Source organism: Acanthochromis polyacanthus, chromosome 7 (assembly GCF_021347895.1).
Source record: "Acanthochromis polyacanthus isolate Apoly-LR-REF ecotype Palm Island chromosome 7, KAUST_Apoly_ChrSc, whole genome shotgun sequence".
NCBI lineage: Eukaryota > Metazoa > Chordata > Actinopteri > Pomacentridae > Acanthochromis > Acanthochromis polyacanthus.
Genome location: NC_067119.1, coordinates 9,953,208 through 9,977,267, shown reverse-complemented (window position 1 = coordinate 9,977,267; position 24,060 = coordinate 9,953,208). Strand labels below are relative to the sequence as shown.

At 39.7% G+C, this 24,060-nt stretch overlaps 1 protein-coding gene across 1 annotated transcript in view; it reads right to left on the bottom strand.

Moving 5' to 3' along the window:
• hs3st1l2 (heparan sulfate (glucosamine) 3-O-sulfotransferase 1-like 2) overlaps positions 1–17,642 on the bottom strand; it is a 36,122-nt gene extending 18,480 nt beyond the window's left edge. Inside the window, exon 1 of the mRNA XM_022207694.2 lies at positions 17,174–17,642. The gene's annotated coding sequence lies outside the window, so the exon portion shown is untranslated. The remainder of the gene's footprint in view (positions 1–17,173) is intronic.
• Between the last annotated feature and the right edge of the window lie 6,418 nt (positions 17,643–24,060).

Genomic DNA, 24,060 nt, shown 5'->3' with positions numbered 1-24,060 from the left:
GTGGATGGATGGCAAAGTCCTAAATCGGCATTGAGAAATGTCGAATGTGGTGCAAGTTTGGAAAGCAAACATAAATATACATCTCTATTTATGAGGGCACTTCAAAAAGTTCTGTGACTCACCAAAGAAACGTCACAGGAGAAAGATTGTTCTCGTGTTATGTTCCAACATAGTCTCCTTTAACCTCAACACACTTGGTCCACTGATGTTTAAGCTTCACTTTCCTTTTGCAGATGCTCTTAAAGAGCATGCATGACTTCATGAAAACTCTGAAAATGGCAACCACACAAGTGGGATTTCATTTTGGAAAACAAACAGAAGTCAGATGGTGCAGATTGGTAAATAAGGTTCATGGGAAAATGGTTTAAAAACACGTTTAACTGCTTCTTCAACCTGGAGGAACAATATGAGGAACCAGCTTGAAACTTTCCTTTCTTTGATTGCTTCAAACATTTGAGTTTTTGTGGACGGTTATTTAAAGGGTTCATAATAAGTGCAATGGTAGTTAGACCCCTTGGTTCCAGGTGAGGAAGAAAACTTTCTGTAGTTCCCTCATGCTTAAAATTTCTTCTGATTTAAGATGAATCAAGAATGAATAAATTTCTCCTTCTTCTACTCACAAACTATTATGAAGTGAATATCAGCAATGGAAATTAATTGTTTGACTAGTGGGGAGTGAAGACAAGAGATTTTATTTGTGATAAATATGCAGATAAAAGCAGCACAAAAAATTAACCATGTTCCACCAAAACATTGATGCGATTCGAGCTTGCCGGATACCAAAACAAGCAATCAATAGGAGGCTCCTCACAGCTGCATCCAGTGTAATTTTATGATTTCTTCATGTGTCCTGCTTCCCTCCGGCTCTCTGTTTACGTCTCACTCGCTCTGACCTTCACTGATGTCTGTCCGTCTTTTACTCATCAGCCCCCTGCTGCTTTTCAAATTAGACTCTTTGCAACAAAAACCCCAACAAACGACCACAAAATAAACCCCTCTGTGAGCAGTCCAGCAGCCTACGCCCACTGCCCTTTCACCTCCTCATCATCTTATTCACTCTCACATGCATAACACCCACATACCCCCACCAAAACCACTCTGCTCTCCTTAAACCCCCACCTCCTCCTTCATCCCCTCCTCCTCCTCCTCACATCTTCAGCACATTCACAGATCTGGGTCAACCATATCAAACGCCAAAATGCGCCTTCCCCTCTCTCTGCTGTGTGTTCAGTGTGTGTGTGTGGTGCATGAATACTGAGCGTGCACAGAAGAAGAAGAGAAAAGTCGGGTTTCTACTGTTGTTATTTTATCAGAATGTGCTCTGGGGGGAGGCTGATTAGGAAATGCAGTTTTATCAAAGAGATCTTTGTGTGTGTGCATGCATAAAGAAGCAAGATGTTTCTGTAACAATGAGTTTGTGTGAGGCGAGCAGGAAGGCGAAGCTTGCTGTGAGTGTGTGTGTGTGTGTGTGTGTGTGTGTGTGTGTGTGTGTGTGTGTGTGTGTGTGTGTGTGTGTGTGTGTGTGTGTGTGTGTGTGTGTGTGTGTGTGTGTGTGTGTGGATTTTCCACTAATTAAGAGGTGTTTTGGCCTGAGTCTGGGCTTTGCTGCTGGCACACACTCCACACTCATATCTGTAGGTCTGCTGTGTGTGTGTTTGGGTCTGTCTGGCTCTGAGCCCGGTATGAGCCATTTGGACTTTAGAGAGGGTGACGCTTGGTCATCCACCGGTCATCTTCTCTCTTTCACTTTCCATCTCCGTCGCACTCAGACACCAGCAAACTCCACACAGCCAACACTTCTAGCTTTCAGATTGCAGAATTATACAGTCTTTTGGGAGTTGGGACGCAGTTAGCTGAGATAATGGAAGTTCACCCGCTGAACTTCAAGCAGTTTCTTGGCATTTTTTATTCATTTTTTGCTCCTGTCGCATTTTTACTCACTGTGGGCTCATTTATTACTGCGATGTGCACTACTGTTCAAAAGTCACTTAGAAATGTCCTTATTTTTGAAAAAAAATTCAATGAAGACGGCATTAAATTAATCAGAAATGCAGTCTAGATATTAGTGTGGTAAATGACTATTCTAGCTGGAAATGACTGATATTTAATGATATTTAATAAATTTCTCTAAAAGAATACAGTTTTTCCCAGTTAAATGTACATGCTGATACCTGAAATATGCTGGAATATTTATAGTAAGTAATGTGGTGATTTTAGCATTATTTCATGTAAAAAAATACAGTTTGTTAATGATCAAATTGATCTACTTTTGTGTTAATAACGGACATATGCTTTGATATTTATGACCGCTATAGCAGCAATTTTTCCATTTGTCAAAAATGTATATATTAAATGTTACATGCACTAACTGTTGTGGTAAAAATGATAAATGCTGTATAATTTGTAATTGGTCACACAAACTTTATTTCATATGCATAGGCGTCAGTTTAGGGGGGGACGGTGGGGACGTGTCCCCCCCACTTTTTGTCAGGGGTCATTTTGTCTCCAACACATTCAAATTCTTCACATGTAAGCCGTTGTAAACCCAGTTATTTTCAGTAGTATAGAAAATTCCGACGCTCCTGAACGCACCATCCGCACTCGGCCGAGAGTTGCACAGACACGCAGCACACCTTCGTGAGGTTAAAAAAAAGACGTGCAGATGCTAAATATGCGCCCGTGCCAAGTGGAAGCTCCGACCAGAGGCGTGCAGGGGCAAAATTTGGGCCCAGGAGAATTAGTACTATAACGGCCCACAGACCCCTCTACCCACATGTACTGATAGCTCTACAGCTTGAGCCTCCGCCTTTGGTGCGGTGGTTGTGAGTTCAAGCCCAGCTGTTGGCATTTTGCCGCCGTTCTTCGACATTTTCTCAAAGTGCTGTGGGCTCCACCCCCCCACTTTTAAAAACAAACTGACGCCCTTGTTCATATGGTATTTTCATGTAAATTTTCAAGCAAAACCACATTTTTCTTTAACCCCCCTGTTGTCCTGTGGGTCAAATTGACCAGTTTCTAAAATGTGGAAAAAAAAAAATATTTTTTTACAGTGAGAACTTCTATATTTTAAAAAATTTTGTAGGAAATTTTGAACATTTTTTGGTGGGAAAAAACTCATTTTAAAAAAAGAACATTCGGAAAAAAATCAGCCAAAATCCAGTGAATTTCACTGTCAAATTAGAGGATTTTTTTATTTAAAAAAAATAAAACTTCTGAGGGAAACTTTTCAGGAATTTTCTTCCAGAAGATTTTGCAAATTTTTATAAATTTGGGTAAATTTTTTTCTGATTTTTGGAATTTTTTTCCTACGAGGCAACAACATTTTTTGGCAAGGACAAAACGAGGGTCAAAAGTTAAATTTCTTTTCATTTTTTTACACTAAAATGTGGAATGAAGCACTTTTTTTTAAAACTGTTAAATTGACAGTTTCAATGCATTTCTTTAGCAGAAGTGAAGAAAAATGTTTTACTGTAATTTTACGGTAGCATTCTGGCAACCACAGCTGCTGCCATTTTACCTTTTTTTTTGTTTGTTTTTACAATATAGGACATGTTGATTCCTGATTTGTTCAAGCTTTTAAGAATAGATAATCCAGGAAATTGCGCTTTTTTTCCCTTTTTGTTGCAATTTATTGCTTTATGACTGTATAAAACTGCACAAAAAAGCTACTTTCAGTTCTCTCTAATTATAGCAACAGTTTTCCTGTTTCTGTAGAGGTGCAGAACTTTATATTGCAGTGAAAATTGAGGCCACAGTGGGTGAAAATGTGTCAGGATCTGCTTGTATTGCAGTGGGTTAATTCACGCCCGTGTCCCCACCCTGCTGCCGGCGTCATTTGCACACTCACTCACATGCATGTACAGACATAACATATGTGGGCTCTCTCACAGTGACAGTAGGCCGACAGCTTAGTGTGACAGTGAGAGAAGGCCGACCTGTCAGGGTGGATTTAACCCGACTGTCACTGAGGAAAAGCGGGGCGTTTGTGTGTATATGTGGGGTGGGGGGTGTGGGATCAGGGATTTGGGTGCGTCCCTCTTAGCACATTGACAAGGTCAGTAGCTCCGGGGCAGGAGAAACCATCACACTTTTTTTTTTTTTTCATTTCAGGGGATTCCAGTGTCATTTGCTGCACATGCGAGTGTCGCATTTGTGTTCATGTGGGCGTCTGGAACGAGGACGAGCCGACAGATGGGGGCAGGAAAATTGTGTCTGGTCAATATCATCACGGGCCAGTGAGCCCAAATATTAACTGGGTCCTGAACTCTTTTTTTTTTTTCTTCCTTCCAGCGAGGGGGTTAAAAACTGATCAAGCAAACAAAACGGAGAGTTAAAACAGCAGATGGTGTTTTTGTAAAAGAGGAAGATTTGATGACAAAATTATGTCTCAGCATCATCAGGTGTGTTTGGGCTCATGCTGGCAGTTTACCATGGCAACCATTGTTTGGATCCTTCTCACCTGGGCAGTGCACCCCGGGGAGCGAGGATTGTTAAAGCACAGAGGTGGGGAAGGATGGAAAAAGAGAGGGTGAGAAGCTGTGGAGAGGGAGTCGGGGAGGGGGGGTGGAGTGCTGGTTACAGATGATGCCACAGTTGGTGTGGTGATACGGCCAAACGGTGCCCTACAGCGACAGTAATAAAACCAAACCGGCTGCTGCTGGCTTTGTTGTCCAAAATGGATGATTAGTCTGATTGGTGTCTTAACTGCTCAACCCTAAAGTCAGCACAGACGGATGCCCGAGCTGGCAGCTATGCGTAAATCACAGTCCCTTATGTCATTAAAGCATGCATGCCTGATCTATTCGCTTATCTGCAGATCTGATGTTTGATTCTTTAGAGTACGTCCATAACCGCAGACATGGGATGTGAAGGGCTGAGATTTATTGAAGGGGGCTTTAAAATTGTCATTTTGTGTACACTCTTGTGTTGCGGGTCAAAGGTTTAAAGTTTAAAAATGTGGGGAAAAATCTATATTTTCATAGGGAAACTTCTGATGTCCAAATTTTTGAACATTTTTTGGTGGAAAAAAGAAAAGCTAAAAATGTTTAAGAACATTCACAAAAAAATCAACCAAAATCCAGCAAAATATTAGAAGTTTTACTGATATATATGTAATTACTTTAGATATTTTTAGGAGTTTGTTTTTTGAAGATTTTTACTTATTTTTTGAAAGTATTTACAAGAATTTTCTTGCCAAATTTGGTGGATTTTTTAAAAATAAAACTTTTACGGAATTATTGGAATTTTGTTCCTGAAGGTTTTGCAAATTTTCAGAAATTTGGGGAATTTTTTTTGCTGAACGTTTGGATTTTTTTTTTTTTTTTTAGACAAGGAACCGATATTTTTTTTGCCCCATAAATGAAGACAAGAGGAGGGTTAATTCAACAGGAATAGTTAATCTAAAAAGGAATTCAAAAACAAATCTGAGCAGTGATAGTGCCATTGCTCAAATTAGAATCAAAACTTTAAAAGCAATATCTTACATTTAGGCAGGCGAGGAATCTGCAGAAGCACATTGTGGAGTTGATTGTCACAATGTCAGTAAATAAATTCTATAAATTTCAGTAGACGGCAGTTGATTTTGAGATGTTTCACTTTCATTCAAGAGGCTTCTTCAGGTCTAGCTGACTGATAAAGAGTCCCAGATAAATGTCTACTGTCACTCCAAACTCACAAGGCCAATGGTCCATAAATAACTCAACACTACAATGCTTTGAGCTGTAAATAGTGGTGAAACTGTCAGGTCACAGATGACTCAAGATTTTTTGGTCTGACGCTTTTGTTGAGCTGTTATTCCGTGGACGTAAACCTGTTAATTTTACAATAAAAACTGTAAAACTGTGAGATTCTTGCGTTCATTTAGTCAATTGTTTTCTATCAGCCTGCGTCCACATCATGTGAGTTGAAAGTTTCTTTGGCTTTGCACATAAATAAACACCAAAGTCTGTTTTTTTTTTCCTGATGGTCGGTGGTGACATTAAAATTCAGGACTTTTAACAGACGGAGTTGGAGTTCAGTCTGGAACTATTCTTTGTTTTGTGTTTTTTTTGGTTTAATTTTACACTCTGTTGCATTTTTAGACACAGTTTTCAGTTGATTTCAACCACTGCTCACTTTGGTTTATGCTACAAAAGTACTTGGTTAAGTTTAGGAAAGCTTAATAGTTTGGTTTAAAATGCTCCAATGCAAACAGTCACCATGGAGCTATTTTCTAGACTGCTAGGATGACAAGCCCCTCTATAAAAATCTCATAATTTTAATGTTTGCTCAGCATGTGCTGGTACTGCGGGACACAGTGTGCTTTCTTCATGATCATATTCTAATTCCCACTTTTTATACTTTTATTGCTTTTCCTCTCCATGGTTCAGTAGATTTTGCAGACTGACAGTGTGTATTTACAAATTACACCAGTAAAGTATGACTAAACGTGCTTTTTAAACATTTTAGCTCCCAGGCTGCTTTGGACTCTTTAATTTGACAGCTTGCAAGAAAGAAACTGTATCTGCAATCTGAACGGAAGGTGCATCATGGACAGAGTCCTGCAGTGGCTACAAATTAGGCAGAAAATCTGGCACAGATGCGTGGCTGTAGGTGCAAATGCATGTCCATGTTTTTACACGCACAAACACGTTGTGATGTATCCACACAAATGACACTCTAATCACTGCATCTGCTCTGTTGCTATTTTCACAGGAGCTCCACTGGTGGCGCATCCTTTCTTTCTGGCTGCATTTCCTTCTCGCTTTGAGCCCACCGTCCCACCGCCTCTCCAGACCGACTCACCAAATCCCTCAGCACACACAGATGACACACTCAGATATGCACATTAGCACACACACGGGCACACGTAGATGCACAAACTCATCCCCCAGACACACACACTCGCACAGAAAAACACATCATTGCACTTTGTAGCTCGTTCTCCCACATTCACACACACACACACATGTGCGCACACAATACCCCACAATGCACACACCAAACAGAGGATGACATGAGGTGCCTGGCAGGGGGCGGTTTTGATTGACCAAGCACTTTATGACTCTTAAATGGCTTTATTGCCTTCCTACTTAACCCCCCCCAACACACACTCACCGCCTCCTTCCTGCCCGTCACGCCACAACAGGCCACATACACACACATGCACACAGTCCTCAGGAGGTCTCCACAACTGCAAATTAATGACAGCCATCACTATCCACACACACACACACACACGCACACATATTTTGCCACCCAGATTGCCATTTGAACTCCCTCCTACTGTCTGGAATCTATCCAGGTCACCCACAAGTCTGAAGCCGCTTTCCTCCCTCTGGAGTCTTTCTCTTTGCCCTCCGTGACCTCGCTTTGATCTTTCTTGCTTAAATTTTGGGAGCGGGGCCAGGATTCAGATCTAATGACTCTGTTACTGTACAGAGCAGGTCGATATGTGGGAAATTGGGTTGATTGATTTTAATTAGCGGGACGCCGGGAGGCAATAGGACGGCGGAGGTGCGACGTCACGTGTCGGTGGGAAGATTTTGTCTGGTGTGATGGTTTGAGGGCTGCTGTTCACGTTTGATCTATCTCATAGCAGGAATGTTTTAGCCACAATTAATGCACCATAAGAACCATTAAAAAATGCTGCTTAACTATAGAATTAAACGTCTCATCTCATCGAATGAGCATAATAAATCGACGCTACTTATAGGACTGATTGATGAGCAAACTTTTCGACTGTGTTCCACTTTACTGCAGTCAACCAGAGGTCAGCACACCCAGTTTAACGTCCCTGTCTGCATTTATTGCCCTCCATCCCAAGCCAATGGTGGGTCCATGTTGTATATTTGGGAGGTGTCTTGACAAATCTTCATAAAACTCCCATCCCAAAAGTTTCAGAGTCCTTCATATGGCGTTGGACACCTCTGTGAATATATTAGCAATATCCAGTTGTCAAACCTGCTGTCCTTTATTTATACTTTTAAACAACTTTGCTAAGGTTTTTTGTTTGCCGTTTTCGCCATCATTTCTATTAGTAACGAAATCCTTCCTGCCCTGCTTTTCATATGTTAACAATAACCCTCGTGTCGTCCTGCGGGTCAAAATTGACCCCACATTAAAGTTTGAATGTGGGGGAAGAAATATTTTCACAATGAAACTTCTGATGTCCACATTTTCAATATTTTTGGGAAATCTTTGAATATTTTTTGGTGGAAGAAAAGAAATGTTAAATAGGTTTCTTTCCTGAATGGTCTTAAAGAAAATATTAGAGGTTTTACTGATATACATGTAATCACTTTAGATATTTTTAGGATTTTTTTGGGAAGATTTTTATTCATTTTTTGAAAATATTTACAAGAATGTTCTTACCACATTTGGGGGATTTTTTTAAAATATAATTTTTAAGGGAAACTTTAAAGAAATTATTGAAATTTTCTTCCTGAAGGTTTTGCAAATTTTCAGAAATTTGGGGACTTTTTTTGCTGAAATTTTGTGGGTTTTTTTCAGACAAGGAAACAATATTTTGTGGTGTCCGTAGGCGAGCACAACAGGAGAGTTAAATCTCCTCGGATTATGTGAGTATTGACCGGAATGATGGCTAAAGCTGTAATAATAGAAAATAAAATTGGAATAAAGTGGAATTACTGCTTAAGAGTTCCTAGGATCAAGACAAAATTTGTTCTCTCGTTTTCACAGTGGCTTAAATGTACCTTGAGCAGAGTGTTACATCAGTGCTGACAGGTCTTGGCCAGATAAAAAACTTAAGTGTGTGTGTGTTTGCAGCATTGCTCCGTCCATCTGCCTGCCGTTCTTGTCACCTCTGAGCCTTCGAGGTGTGATGACCTCGACACTCTGCATGTTTTTGTGTGAGCGTTTGTGTGTTTTCCTGCTAAGCTGGGTCACTGTGGACCTTCGCCCTGACAGAGCGGGCAGCTGCCAGGCTGATGAACTCCTACCCCAAGGTTTTGTAAATACAGTTAACATTGGCCTCCCTCCAGCTCCATCTCACCACATCCTCAAACAGGACTGACTAAAGACATTAAAGCAACATAAGACTTGTTTTTTTATGCTTTTATCTCATTAACTGGACAGTTTTCTCACTTCAAGGGCATGAAAATCAGCATATAGATACTTTAGATTGAAATCAATTCAATACAGAACACAATAACTCAGCAGCAACTACAATAATCCAGGATTAAAATACAATAAAGTTCGAAAGGCTCGTTTCCATAGAAGCTCTGTAAGTAATGCAATAAAAACATAAACCACCAGTCGAGATAAAACATAAACACACCGCCTGAGCAGCTCCGAGCTCTTTTCATAATATAAATCAATCGACAGGTTTCTGAGGAGCCGTCTTCTCAAGGCCGCTATAGAGATGCACTCTGATGTGATCTGGTTTAAGTTTGATCGACGGCTCAGGAATACAAATGCAGCTCAACATTCAGCCAGTTTTAATTGTTTACTGTCAAAACAATATATTCAGCTCTGATTCAGGAACTTCCACATTACATTTGGGCAAGATTTGACTCCTGAGTGCCTGTCAAACAGCAACTTTTTTACTTCTAACTGCTCTCACACTGTCCACACAGACCAGGTGGTTTCATAAAGGTTTGGTTATTTTTGTTGTTGTTTTTTTTTGATTGGCCATATTTTCAGTCCCTATTTTTTTTTACTTGTTTTGTTGTGTGACAGCAGACACTCAGGAACAAGTAAGTGAGAACAGCTTTATTGGGAATTTGGCTGTACTTAAATGCAGATCATGTGAGCACAGAGAGGAGAGAAGCTGACACATGTAAAAAGCTGATACTAACAGCAACCCAAGCAAGGCAGTACTCCACCAAGGCTGTTCATTCCCCCACGTGGCATTGTCAGAATTGCAGCATTTTTTTAATTTGAAATGCAGCATTTGTTTATGAGTTATTGACGATCACAAATCACGGCAACATAGAATGTGTCCATTCAATATAGATGTACCCACAAACAAAATGACCTCGCACTGAGCACAGGTGTGTGTTACGCATGTGTACAGATACCGAATCACGTGATCTAAATATGTAGTGGGTGGTGGGAATTGATGGGACTCGGAAACACCCCCACAATGGAATCAATTGTTCCTTGTATGGAGAAGTCCGCAGCGGTCAATTTGTTGTAGGATTGCAATCATGTGATCTTCAGTAGGCAGTTGACGTAAGTGTTCATTTGTAGTAATAGTAATGCCGCTATCTCCGTTTGTCCGTTTTTGAGTAATGTTGCTAACGGACAGAATAACAGATGGAAGGACAAACGTACAACACATAGCTTACTCTGCCACGTTCCTTGGTGGAGTAATCATATGTTAACATCTTTACACTACTGTTCCCAGTCTGTACCAACTACAGAATGCAATAAGAATGGATTTTCCACATATGGGACCTTTCAGTATTTGCACCAAACACCGTGTTGGATTTCTTATTTAAGGCAAATTGACTCTTTGCAAGTCCACTACAATAGTTAACAATAATGTATAAATCTGCACATCATTTGTGGATTCCTTTAAGCGTGCAAAACTATTGATGTAGTTGTTGAAACTGTCGAACCAAAAGTCCAGCTTTAAAGATGAGTTTCCTCCACTCCACCTCAGATCTCCTCTAAGTCTTTCACGCCTGCAGTCGATTCAGTGACTCTGGATTAAAATTAGTCTGTAATGGAGGAAAAATCCGCACATCCTGATAAAAAAAGAGGAGGCAATCGTGAAAATGACACTTAGAACTTCTGATCGTGACAAGTTACTGGGCTCATTGGCTGCACTGTTAGACCTGAGGACCGTTCAGCCGAGCACATCGACGGTCTGCTGCCAGCTATTTATGCGAAATTAAGTCGTACACACTCTCTCAAAAATCATAAAATTTGGCAAATTTTCAATGTGTGTGAATTTATTTGTGTGAAGGACGTATGACTGTGTGCATCTATGTGTGTGTGTACAACTATATTACTGATGCTGTGGGGACATAGTTTAATCTATACAGTCTTACTCCCTTTAAGGAGCAAAAAGAAAAGTCACAGTGGCATAATTATTAAATTTGAGGGTGACTGCTTTGTTCTTGGTTAGGATCAGGTTAACAGTAGGATTAGAGTCAAGGTAAGGAATGAATGTAAACCAATACAGTGTCCTCTGAAGTGGTGGAAACACGACTGTATGTGTGTTCCCTGGTTTAGTGCGCTTCAGAGGACGTTTGCTCTCTGCTCATAAATAAAGGCCATGCATTATTCAGGGACGCTTCTCCAGCTAATGCCCCTTAATGTGCCCAAACAGCCATAATGCACTCGGCTACCAAGGTGGCAGAGACCCCCTCACACACAGACGTCAACCCTCCACCCCTGAATGCGACACCGAGTCTTTGTAAGCGACGCTCTCAGGCTCTTATCTCGCTCTCAAATTGTCCCGTGTTCCTACTTTTCGAAAAGATCCATTTTACTTTTGATACAAATTACTCTCGCTCACACCGTCTCGCCGTATTTCCGTCGAACTTTGGTCGATTTGTCCCCAATTTGTCTCCCTCCACGGTTTCTCCATCTCCTGCTCCTCCCTCATTCATCTCCTCACTGCTTCTTTCTGTCTTTCTCTTTGTTGTATTGCAGAAAATATATAGAATACAAGTTTCAAAAACCTGTAGTTTTTCTTCACAGCCCCAGGGTGCCAGCTTTCTGCAGAATTAGGATTTTGTCTAAACAAGGATTTGTAGCTGTGAAGCTCGGGCAGAGAAGCTTCCTAAGTACATAATCTTAATCAGATTTGGGGAGAAATTAAACTGATTCCATATGGAGGTAAACACAAACCGTTTGGAGCATAAAAAAAGCCCAGAAAAACCCTAAAATCGGTTTAAGGTGGAGTGTTTATCGCTGCTGCTTTGCTTGTCTGCATTTTATCGGCAGTGTTTTATGTTCTAATCACTTTGCCTGTTTACTCTCTGTGCTTTTAATTGCTTTGGCAGTTTGCGATACTGATTTGTTTTGGTCTTTGTGAAACACATTAACTTTTCCAAAGTGTAAAATAACTTCATTTTGAAACTGTTATTTGCTATAAGAAATAATGAGACATTGTTTGATTTTTCCTCAGGACACAATTGAGGGCTGCTGGTTTGAAATAGGCGTGTTTTATTTTATCATGTGGAACATTTAGAAATCTGCAGAAATGTAGAAATCTTAGACTTATTGTGACCTCAGTTCCATGAAACCTCTTCTCCAGTTGCAATTAAATCACTAAAAACTCATCTCTGTGTATCCAAAATGACATATAGAGAGTTTTTACATGAAAATGATCAGTTTTATATTTAAATGGATTAGATTTAAGGTGTTTTACGAGCACAGTAATTCAGTACACAATGGCAAGTTGTGCTGTTGGAATAATTCAGCCTTTCATGCTCAAATTCAGCCCATTCCTGAAAGTTCCTTCAATGTCTTACAGATGAAACTCTCGCCATGTAAATCTGTTTTTTTGTTTCAAGTAATACTCAACTGTGGCATTGACTGATTATTTTACTCATGATGTGTCTTTTTATGTACAAAAAAAACACCATATGGGCAAATTAACAAATAAACAATGATAATTTTGCAGTCCACATCCCTACAGTGAGGTCGCTTTTCCATACAGATGTTTAAAAAAAGGATGTTGAGGTTTTTTTTAAAAAAATGCCTCAAAGTGATAAAATGATTTTAAAGAGCCCATGTGGTGCTTTCTGGGTTTTCCTCTTTCCTTCAGTGTGTTATAGCTGTTTCTGCTAGCTTAAAAACTTGTTTTCCTCTCCTGCAGAAAACAGCTTTCCTACCTGCCTGAAACGCCTTGTTTAAAGTCCAGGCTTTTCTTCTGTTATTTACATCACCATGTCACACATTTGCATAACACCTACATAGCAGTAAGATTGGTGCATCCCAAAACAAAGAATGAGCATCTTGTTGATTTTATTTCCTCAAGAGACCCACTTCTGCTACAACTGCATCCCGATTCTCGTGGATCTGGGGTACATAACCGATGTCACCTCATTTTTGTCGGGTCAGCTGACCAATCAGAGCAGACAGGTGGAAGCTCTTAAACAGACAGGAGATAAAATGGAGCATTTCAGACGGAGGATAAGAGCAGGTGCTGCAGTGATTTACAGCATAAGGTCTTTTGAACATTAAAGCAAATAAACATATATTTCTAGGCCCCAAAAACAAAAATAATGTAAATGTGCATGGTATGGGCTCTTTAATATTTAGCAGGAAAACTTTGCTGTGACTTTCCACCACATTACTTTGTTTTTATTCATGTTACTTTAGTTAAAGCTGCTCGGATCAGTATTTGAATAGTGAAAAAATATTAGATAAATACTTGAATGTGAAAGAGGCCATCACAGATGTGATGTACTATAGTTTCCTGCTGGTCTATAGAGTTTTATGACGACTTCAGCTCACCGCTTTGGCTTTTTCACTCCACAGTTAATGCTTTGGTTCACTCTTGCTGCCCTCATAACATTATTTACAACCACAGCACACAGAATCACAAAGTTTGCAACTAGCCTGACGACGAAGTGTTTGCCGACAAGTTTACTGCAGCGAAGTGGCCACAAAAACAGTCTAATTCTACTTCAGGTAGTTTCTGAAGTAAATATTGATCAAACTGACACCCCCTTTTGAATGTTTTGGTAAAATACCTGAAAATCCTGTTGCCAAATTTAATCAGAAGATGATTAACTCGATGAACTATGATTTATTTTGATGACATCTTTGGTGTTCGGTGCTCAGTATATTATTTATCTTCTTCTTTTCTATGCGAGTTTAAGTTTTCGGGGGTCCGACCCTTAACGTCAGCTAAAGGTGACTCGTGTCCATAAAATCACGACCGCCTATTCTGACATGAAGTGCTGCTTTTCTTTGTTAGTGTCACAGGCTTGAAGTTGCAAAAGCAGCTCTTAGTCACATGAATGATTCCTGGATTATTATTCATGTTATCACTGAGTGACACAGGCATCTAATGTGACGTCTTTGTTTGTGAGACGCGTTTCGGTGTAACATTAACCTCTCGCATGTCACTGATTACTCACAGTTTGTTTTGAGACGCATGGAACACACCCCCTGATTTAGCGCACACACCGACCAGACAATGAGTCCATTCATGCCTTTGCTATCTCTGCCTCTTCTGTCTCTCTCCCCTCTGCTTGCATTATCTCTTTGTAAACACAGTGAAGGTCAAAAACACAACACACACTCGGAGTCTGTCCCTACACAGCCTCTCTGACCTGAATCTGCTCTGCTTCGTCTTTTTACAGTCTGTTCCAAGCGCTTTAGATGCTCCGTTGTTTTTTGTTTTTTTTTTGGTCGCACCTCTTAACCAATTAGCCATGTGGGAGTGGCATGCTAATCGCTGCTGGACGAGAAATACTTTGTTTTTTAGCTTGTCATGTGTTCACAATTGGGGCAAATTATGTATGTAGATAAAATGCAGAATTTTTGTTGTTGTTGAGCTTTTCCTGACACGAATCTGCTTTATGTCGCGACAATATGGCAGTTAATATATGCTTATGTTTGGGCAGACACAGCGAAATTTGGGTTGAAAATGCTACATTCTTAAGGTTGGTCGATGTCAGCTTATCATGGTTACATTGAAAACCACGTGGTTAAAGTGAAAGAATAATCATGTCATAGTTAAAGGAAGCAAATTGAGATTCTCTTGTGAAAAAGACTGTTTTGTTGACCCGTCCATCAGCCTCACCTCTATTAGCCTAGCCACGCTAGACCCATGCTCTGAAGACGCAAGGGTCTAGGTATGCTCGACAGGGAGGGAGGCGGGCTAAAAGGTTGTCTATCAAATCACTCTGCAGCAATTGGGTAGGTATACAACCAATCAGCGCAACGAATAGGCTGACGTAGTTCCGAGAGCACCGGAAATCAGAGGATGCGGTAGTTCGGTGAAGCCTTATTTATACAGTCAATGGGTGAAGCTCAAGTATATTACAGACATGTTAACAGAAAGATTATTCAGAGTCGGTGCTAATGGAGCTCAACGACTGTTGTCGTTTTTGTTGTCGACCCTGGCAGAGAATTAAATTCGTTGCCGTGGGTTTTCTAGCGCGGCTAGGCTAGTTGTTTCCAGTTGTTTCTGTCAGAATCGTCGCGCCTCTGTCGTCACTTAGTTACGCCCGCCTTCTGACTCTGCACTTCATGGTGATTCGTCCGGCCAGTTTTAGGAGCATCCAACCTTGAGCCTTATGGAGGGTAACAAGACCCACCCTGGCAGAGAATTAAATTCGTTGCCGTGGGTTGTCTTGCGCGGCTAGGCTACACCTCTATAGCTCTCCTCACTTATTGCTACTCAACAGTAAACAAATTCTAGGAAACATTAAACCACTTTTCTTGCCTTATCATCACTGAAGTCTTTTCAACTCAAACTGAAACTAATCATAAAGGTGAAGCACAATAATCTTTCAGCTTAACCCTTACCTGCTGTTTTATCCCTCTAAACCTGAAATCATTTTTGTCTGTTTTCTTTGCTCCTGTCACATTTCTACTCACTGTGGCTTCATTTGTCACTGCAATATAAAGTCCTGCACCTCTATGGAAACAGCACAACAATGGCTAGAAGTAAAGAAAAGAACTCAGTAGTATGACAGAGTTATAATGCTATAAATCATACAGAAGGAAAAAGAAAAAAATGAATTAGACAATAATCATGCTATAGTTAAAGGAAGCAAATTGAGATTTTCTTGTGAAAAAGTCTGGTGTTTTTGTTGACCCGTCCATCAGCCTCACCTCTGTAGCTCTCCTCACTTATTGCTACTCAACAGTAAACAAATTCCAGGAAACACTGAGTGAAATGAGTTGTCACTTTGTTTGATTCGTCTTGTTCAGTGCCAACAAACAAACGGCAAAAACTAATCACAGCACTGACATATGCAGAATAAGCTTCTATATGAGCTTAAATTTTGCCTTCTTTATCTCCTCTGCAGTTTGTCTGTTTTCTTTGTACCTCTCACAGTTTTTGCTCACTGTGGGTTCATGTTTCACTGCAATATAAAGTTCTGCACCTCTATGGAAGCAACACAACCATGACTACAAGTAGAGAAAACTCAGAAAAGTCATGTGCAACTCAAGGTATTCTAGAAAGAAGAAAAGAGAAAAAATGATTTTCTTCATTTTCCAAAAACTGAGGAAAAAACTCAATAAATGAATGCACAGACCAATAGTGGGAAAAGGTGACTACATATTTTACTACTTAAATTCCCTTTTGAATAAACACAGTCTGCAGTTAAATCTTCATTATGTGACTTTTGGCAACACTAAAGCCACCTTCATGATTGTGCTGAGGACTACAGAATTTTTAATCTTTTTACTAACTTCTTAAAGCAACCAACTTTTTTTTTAAAGAGTCATGTATTATAAAGTGATTTTGATTAAATATTAAAATTTTTAGCTGAGATTTGGTGAAGTTTTCTGACAGAATGACTTGTCACAATAATTAGTTCAAAGATTATCCAATGATTCTTTCTGTTTTTACAGTTTTTGAAGATGCATTTCAAGCCTACGAGCAGGTTTTGGACTTCAGAGTTAGAACAGTGAACCAAAGAAGACAAGTTTTCATGTTCGTTTTAAACACGCAAACGTCATCAACACAAGCCATCTTCTGATAAACAAGAGTTCCCCGAAAATTCTGCAGAAGCGCTCTTGAAGATACTCAAGAGCTCTTGCTTTAGATTTAAACTTCCTCGTGGAGCGTTTTTTTCTCTGCTTTCACTTCCCTCACAACTCACTCTGCCTCTGATTTTGCATTCACCCTGCACACGTTAGATTGTGCACAGCTTTTTACTTTGCCCGTTTGTGTATTTTTCTGTTTGTAATTCACATAAAAGTTCAGCATTCTTGGCTTTGCAGAACCTCAGCTTTCTTCCACATCTTCCCCACACTCTCTCACAGGTGCAAAAGACAGAAACAAACCTCCAAACTCCTGCTGGAAGGAGCAAAGAGAGGTCAAACTCCTAGAGAGCGAGGTTAGACGAGGTTAACTCTGCATTTCCTCTTAGAAATGCATGAACATTATGCTCATTTTGCACAAGATGTACATGCTGGACTATTCCTAAATGCTGACTTTTTGCAGTTTTTTTTTCACCTTCAGTTTTGCTATTATGAAGAAAAAGACAAGCAAAGATTGAAAATGAAAGATGGAAAGAGGTCTTACCTGACTGATGTTTTCTCTAAATTTCCCTTTTTTAAAAAAACTTCTTCTTTGCTTCCTTCCTCTTGTCAGCTTCAGGCGTCGCTGTGGAGGTGTGTCGAGTGCTGTGTGTGTGGTGTAGTGAGTTGTATGTGTGAGTGTGTGTAGACGCTGCTAAGAAGCGACTCTGCTTTGTGCTGCCGACCTCGACGAGTGTGTCGCTGCGACTGACTGACTGACTGTGAGGGAGGGAGTGTGAGAGAGATTAGTTCACACACAAACACATCTCCGCCTGCAGGGAAACACCCCTTCGCCTTCTCCTCCTTCCCTCTTCCCCCCTGCTTCTCGTCGTCTTTATTTCTCTCACATCACGCCTGGTTTTCATCTGATCACCTTGAAGGACTGCGAACATTTCCACTCCTCCTCCTCTCTTTGCTCCTGTTCCACTCGAGCCAATCCTCCCTCTTGCTCCTCAGTTTTTAACCTTCTCTTTTGTTGCCTTCCCTCCTCGTATCCTCCCTTCAGTTTGCTGTTGTGAGTCCCCTGCATCATAAATAAGTTACAGAGAGCTGGCGTACAAAAAAAGCAGAAACAAAACAAGTCAGATGTCTCTGATGGGTTTCCTCTGTTGCTTTTTCGTTTGACTTCACAGCAGTGAAAGATAATTCATCTTTTTGGACCTTCCGTGTTTGTCCTTCCTTTCAATCCACAAAGACGTTTAATTGAATTGTGACTGAGCAAACAAAAACTGTTAAATAGTGTAGAAATCTACAGTTCTGAAGACTTAATTTTGTAAAGAATTTTTTAAAAATCAGCCAGAAATGCAAAATATGAGAAGATTTATCAAAGAAATCAACTTGTTGTCTTATTATTGTCACTCATGCCATACCTGTACATATCCATATGCTTAATCTCTACATGCAAAACATAGTGCACATAGTCTTTATTCTATCCTTATTTTCAGCCTTATTCTACTTCTTGTCTAACTTCAATGTCTCGGTTGTATCTAGCTAAAATTTCCCCAGCGAGGGATCAATAAAGTTTATCTCATCTGCATCTTGCTGCAGTTAAATCAAGAACAAAAATTCAATGGATGAGTTTTATGTGATGCTCCAGGCGATGAAGTATTCTTCCTTTCCTTTAGACTCATTCACAGATTCCCTAACGTTAAGGAGATTTTGGTTGCGCTCCGACCAAATCAATACCTGAACATCTTGCAATAAAGTGGAGGAGAAGCCGACCGCCTGGATGAACACGGGCAGATAATTGAAAAGGACGGCCGTCATTTTAACCTTGACGAGACCCCCACTCAGTTTTGTCTAAGCCCATCACAGCGATTACAGAATTTAGCTTTAGCCTGCTAATCTGCTCCAGATCCACATTAAAGGGCTCCTCGGGAGGCTGAGCAGCGGGGGGTGTCTTTGGTGGGTGTGTTCGCTGTAAAACACAGGCGGCCTCACGCGTTTCAACACTTCATATTTTTGGGGTTTGCTCTCCAACGCATTGCACTGGATATCAGACAATGAGAATGAGGTTAACGCACAGATTTCCAGCTTTAATTTGCAAGTGTTTACATCCGGGAGTGTAACCCATTTTATGCTTGATGCCCGAGGGGGGGCACAACCAACTGAGAGTCCTACTGTTCCACCAAAACATGGATGTAAACACCCTCCAACCTCCTCAAAGCTGAAAATTAGCACCGTGACCTCATATTCAACTCTGTTTTCTAACTATTTATTTCAAGTGGCACAGATCAGAAGGAGCACATCTTCAAAATGATCTTCTGTTTAGTGGTTCGGTGTAAGCCACTTGGTGAAAGGATTCGGTCGGTGATATTCCATATTTCTCTTATCGTCAGTCTTCCACTGCTTCATTCAATACTTTATGACTTCCCTACTGTGTTAGTGGCACTGAATCCCAACCCCACCACTTCCTACTGAAGACAAATCTGTAAAAGTAGGTCACAAATGCAGTTATCTCAAAAGGCAAAAATAATTCCCAGAAACAACTGTCTTCTTCCATCAAAAGTTACTCAAACAATAAAGAAATGATGCATTTTAAGGGGGAAATTCTGTGAAGCTGATGAATCCACATTTGGTGGTGAAGTTTCAATAATGAAGCTCAACATCACAGAGAAACAACTTTGTTGCCATGTTTTCACAAGATTTGTTCTTTATTTTAAAATGTGATTGAATATAACCAGACTTAACTTTGAAGATTAGAGAAAGATACTGGTTGTGGTTAACTACTAAACTTGTGAGTTAAAACACAGGATTAGGGATGTTGTTTTCTCCAGTATTGAACCAAATAGTTCCAAGCAGACTCCCACATGCTTTCTGTTGAAGGTCTAGCACCAAAACACTGCACTAATGAATGCATTTTTGCAAATTAGACCGTATGTGGGAGTCTGCTTGAAAACTTTGTGGATACACTCGTCCCTCTCCTACACACCTGCCTCATGAAGCAGATGTGCAAAGAATCCTTTTGTTTTAATAATTAACCAAAACTAGGATCTTTCCCGAAGCTTTTTCTCGTGTCTGAAGTTGCTCTAGTCTCTTGAATCAAGAATCAAGAATCTTTATTACTCTGTCAAGGAAAGTTGGAGTTATGTGACGATTGCTGTACATCTGTCGGTCTGTCTGTCTGTCTGTCTGCGTGCAACATTACTCAAAACAAACTAATGGATTTTGATGAAATTTTCAGGGAAGATCAGAAATTACACAAGGACCACCTGATTATATTTTGGCAGTGATGCGGCTTATAGTCTGGATCCACGGATTTGTTAAAGATTTCTGTATCATTTCGAGATAGCAGCACAGCGTCACTGTTACTATAGCAACACGTTAGCGCTAAAAAAAAAATGCTGCATTTCTGACAATGCCATATGGGGAATGGACAGCCTTGGTGGAGTACTGGCTTGCTTAGGTTACTGTAAGTATCAGCTATTTAAGGTCATTTTGTTTGTGGGTACATCTATATTAAACAGACACATTCTGTACTGTCGTGATTTCTGCCACAATTTTTTTCAGGATTTCAGCCATTGAAGTGATCCAACAACTGAGCAGCCTTGGTGGAGTACTGAGCTCTCTGAGTGCTTTTCTTGTTGTCATTAAGTCTTCGCACTGGAAAGTTTCGATTGGTGACTCTCAGCTGCAGATTAAAAAAAAATAGAAAAAGGAACACTATATACAGGCTTAATAAAATACTCAAAAGATGTAAATATGTAAGCTGAATTAGTGCAAAATGAGCAGTGAGATGGGCAGTAAAGTGTGTGTGTGTGTGTGGGGGGGTGGATTGGACAGCTCTGGGGAAATTAGTGATGTAGTTTAGGGCAGTCACACTCTCAGGACACAGACAAAAACCCTTGAAATCCTATTTATCAGAGCAATTTTGTACTTTTTAAACATTTTGATTTCAAGCTTAGATTTCATTGAGTTTCCCAACAGAAAGGAACATCACAGTTAATTAGCCTATTAACTGTCTAATGTTCTTTCTGTTTGCTCCAAAAGGTGAATTCTGGTGATTTTTCCAAAACATGTCCTTTTTATTCCCCGGTGGATTTTGGGGCTCAGAGGGATACAATAGTGTGTTCTTGAATGAGAAAAAGTAAATAATTCTGATTTCTCGTGTTAGTTTAAACCTCAGCAGGCAAAAAGTCATCAACACAAGCTGTTGTCTGATAAACTCGAGTTCCCCTAAAGTCTGCAGAAACGATCTTTGAGGTACTCAGAAACTGTTTCTTTAGATTGTCAAACTTAGCTTTGAGAATTTTCCTTCAGCTTTTACTTCGCTTATAGTTCATCTTGCCTCTGATTTTGTGTGCAACCTGCACATGCATCCTCTATTTTATCGAGAGAAATATTCTGGTTAAATGTTCAATGTGTGAGCTGAAGCATCAGAGGGGGAATGTTTATTATTTTACCAAAACCTTCATATTTCCCTAATCTTACCCAATTCTTGCATCTGAAGTTGTCCCAGTTTCTTATTTTCTCACATTTTAGCAAATTTTCAGTGTAATTAGCTGTTAATGACTATTAAGAACTATTTACATTTTTTGCATTGTTTTTAAATTATTTTAGAATATTATTTTCTTTAAAATAGCAGCAAATACCTGTAATATAACAACCACTGTGAGGCATTTAATTGTTGGGAAATTAATGTAATTTTGCAGCCACGAAGGGTAAAAATACATGTAATCATGCGGTAAATATGGATATTTATGTGCATATAATTTACAGCTTTATTCTTGTGTAACTTGTTTACAATTGGAACGTAGTTTTTCTGTAAATTCCAGGAATTTTCTATAATTTGGGAAAATATGAAAAATCATTAAAACAGTGTTAATTCCTTAAATTCACTGTTGAAAAAATTTAATGCTCAGTTTTTATGTTTATAAGGAGGTCACACTCTCAAACCACAGACAGAATTCTTCAAAACCTATTTAGCCAAACAAATTTGTAGTTTATAACCATTTTTTAAAAATCTGATTTTGTTGTCACAACATTTTTTTGTATTTTCAGATTTCAGATTAGAAATTACAATATTTCAAATCTTTTTTCTATAATCTTTTTTGGTCATTTCTTTAGTTGTTTTTCAACTGGAACCAAGACTTTTGTTGTTGGATTCTAAATGAGAAAAAGAATCACCAAAATCCAAACCCACGTTTGTGATTCTCAGAATGTCTTTTTCTGCTTTTTGGTTTGAAACAAAACTCCCAAGTAAATTTTTCTTTCATTTCTGAATTACAAATGAATAATGGATGCTGGTGTATGTGAATGTGGGTGCGATAGGTGGGCCGTGAATGTGGGGGTGGGGGGTGGGAGACGACTGAATTAGAAGGAGCCCCACATCTCAGGGAACAAAGCTCCTCCGGCAGCTGAAACGTGGAGCGTTGGAGGCTCCGTTATCCCTGTTCAGAGCGTTGAGGAGGTTTTCTTCTGCTCTCCCAAACAAAAAGCTGACCCCCTGTCGAGTTCCTCCGCGGGGGGTGCACTTGCCGAGCCATCTTCCTCTCCCCTCTGAGACCCCTGGGAGACACTCAACCAGGCCTCCATCCCTCCTCGCCTCCTCCCTCGTTAGTCCCACCTCCCCCCCGCTGCCTCTCCCGTCTCTTCCCTCCCTCCGATAGTCGAGTTGACTGCAGCTCTGATCTCCTCCTCTTTATCGCTTTCTCCTGAACAACTTTCTCTTTTTGTCGTCTCCCCCTTTGTGTTCAGCCCTTCACTGGAAAAAAAATGCCCCTCTCCAAACAAGGAAAAAAAACTTATTTCAAAGAACTTCTACCTTGAAATAAGTGAAAAAAATCTGCCAATAGAACAAGTGAGAAATGTCTTGGTAAGATTTCTTGAAATAAGATATGATATTTAGAATATTGAGATCTTAAAAGTAGCTGTGAAAACTTATTTTTAGCTATATTTCACCAGGATTGTAAAGCTTAGGTGTCTTAACCCTCCTGTTGTTCTCATTTACGGCACCAAAAATATTGTTGCCTTGTCTGAAAAAAATCCAAAAATTCAGCAAAAAATTCCCCAAATTTATAAAAATTTGCATAATCTTCAGAAAGAAAATTCCTTAAAAATTTCCCTTAAAAGTTTTATTTTTTTTAAAAAATCCCTAAATTTGTCAAGAAATAAAAATTTTAAAAATAAAAAAATCTGTAAAAATTGTAAATATTTTCAAAAAATGAATAACAATCTTCCAAAAACAATCTAAAAATATTTAAAGTGATTACATATATCAGTAAAAGTTGTAATATTTTCTTTAAGAACATTTGGTAAAAAATCAACAAAATCCAGGGAGATTCGCTAAATTTTGGTTGATTTTTTTCCCCCTCGAATGTTCCTAAAGAAACATCTTTTTTTAAACATTTCTTTCTTTCCACCAAGAAATGTCCAAAAAATGTTGAAAATGTGGAAGTTTTCACTGTGAAAATATTTTTTTTTCCTCACATTTTCAAACGTAAAACGGGTCAATTTGACCCACAAGGTGACAGGAGGGTTAAAACAAGATAATTTCAAGATTGTTTTACTTAACAACATATTTAAGATGCCTTATCTTAAAACAAGTCCCTCCATCTTGCTGAATTGTCACTTGTAAGTGGCTTTATCTTAAACCAAGTGGGATGAGACATTTTGACTAAAAATAAGACAAATAGACTTGGTAAGATTTTGAGTTTTTGCCGTGTTCACCTGCCTCTTCTTTCCTCTCCTGCTGTCTCTCCACCTCCCTCTCCTCCCCTCAATCCTGACCTATCCTTATTTCTTTTTTTTTTTTTTTTTTTTACAGCTTCTTGGAAAACATCACCGTTTCTTTCCCTTCTTTCTTCTCTGCGTTTCTTTCTCAGAGTGATTTGGCGCTCACTGGGGCCTGTGAGAAGACCCAGGGGGTTGGTTGCTCTACGAGGCGACATCTCTGAATAAATAAGCGTGGGTAATTTGCTCCAAACCTGCAGCCCCTTATTTTTTCCATCCTCCCAGTTTAGAGAGAGGAGATAAAGACACAATAAAATGGTGGGAGATCCTCACAGAGGCTCATTATATGGTTGTCACTGAAGTTTTCCCACAGGGCTTTGTGACGGATCGCTCAACCCCACTGGGCTCCGTCTACTTTCTTTTCAGGGCAAATTATCTATATTACATTCGTTTTCTTTTTTCCTTTCTCTTCAGTGGCTGAGTATTCGGATAGAACCGGTCTCATTTGCGGAAGTAATGAAGCGCCAATTCCAGCTGAACTAAGGCAGATTATCGGGGACAAATTCCAAAGCTTGTCGTACAGAACTATTAGCAGAGCAGCACCTCAGCATACGAGGATTAAGCAGTTTAGGAGCAATTTGCCTCCCAAAGAGACACTTTCTGCAGTGAATGGAAGGTTGTAGAGGCAGCTTGAGTCTCTTTCTCTTTGCTCGACACAAA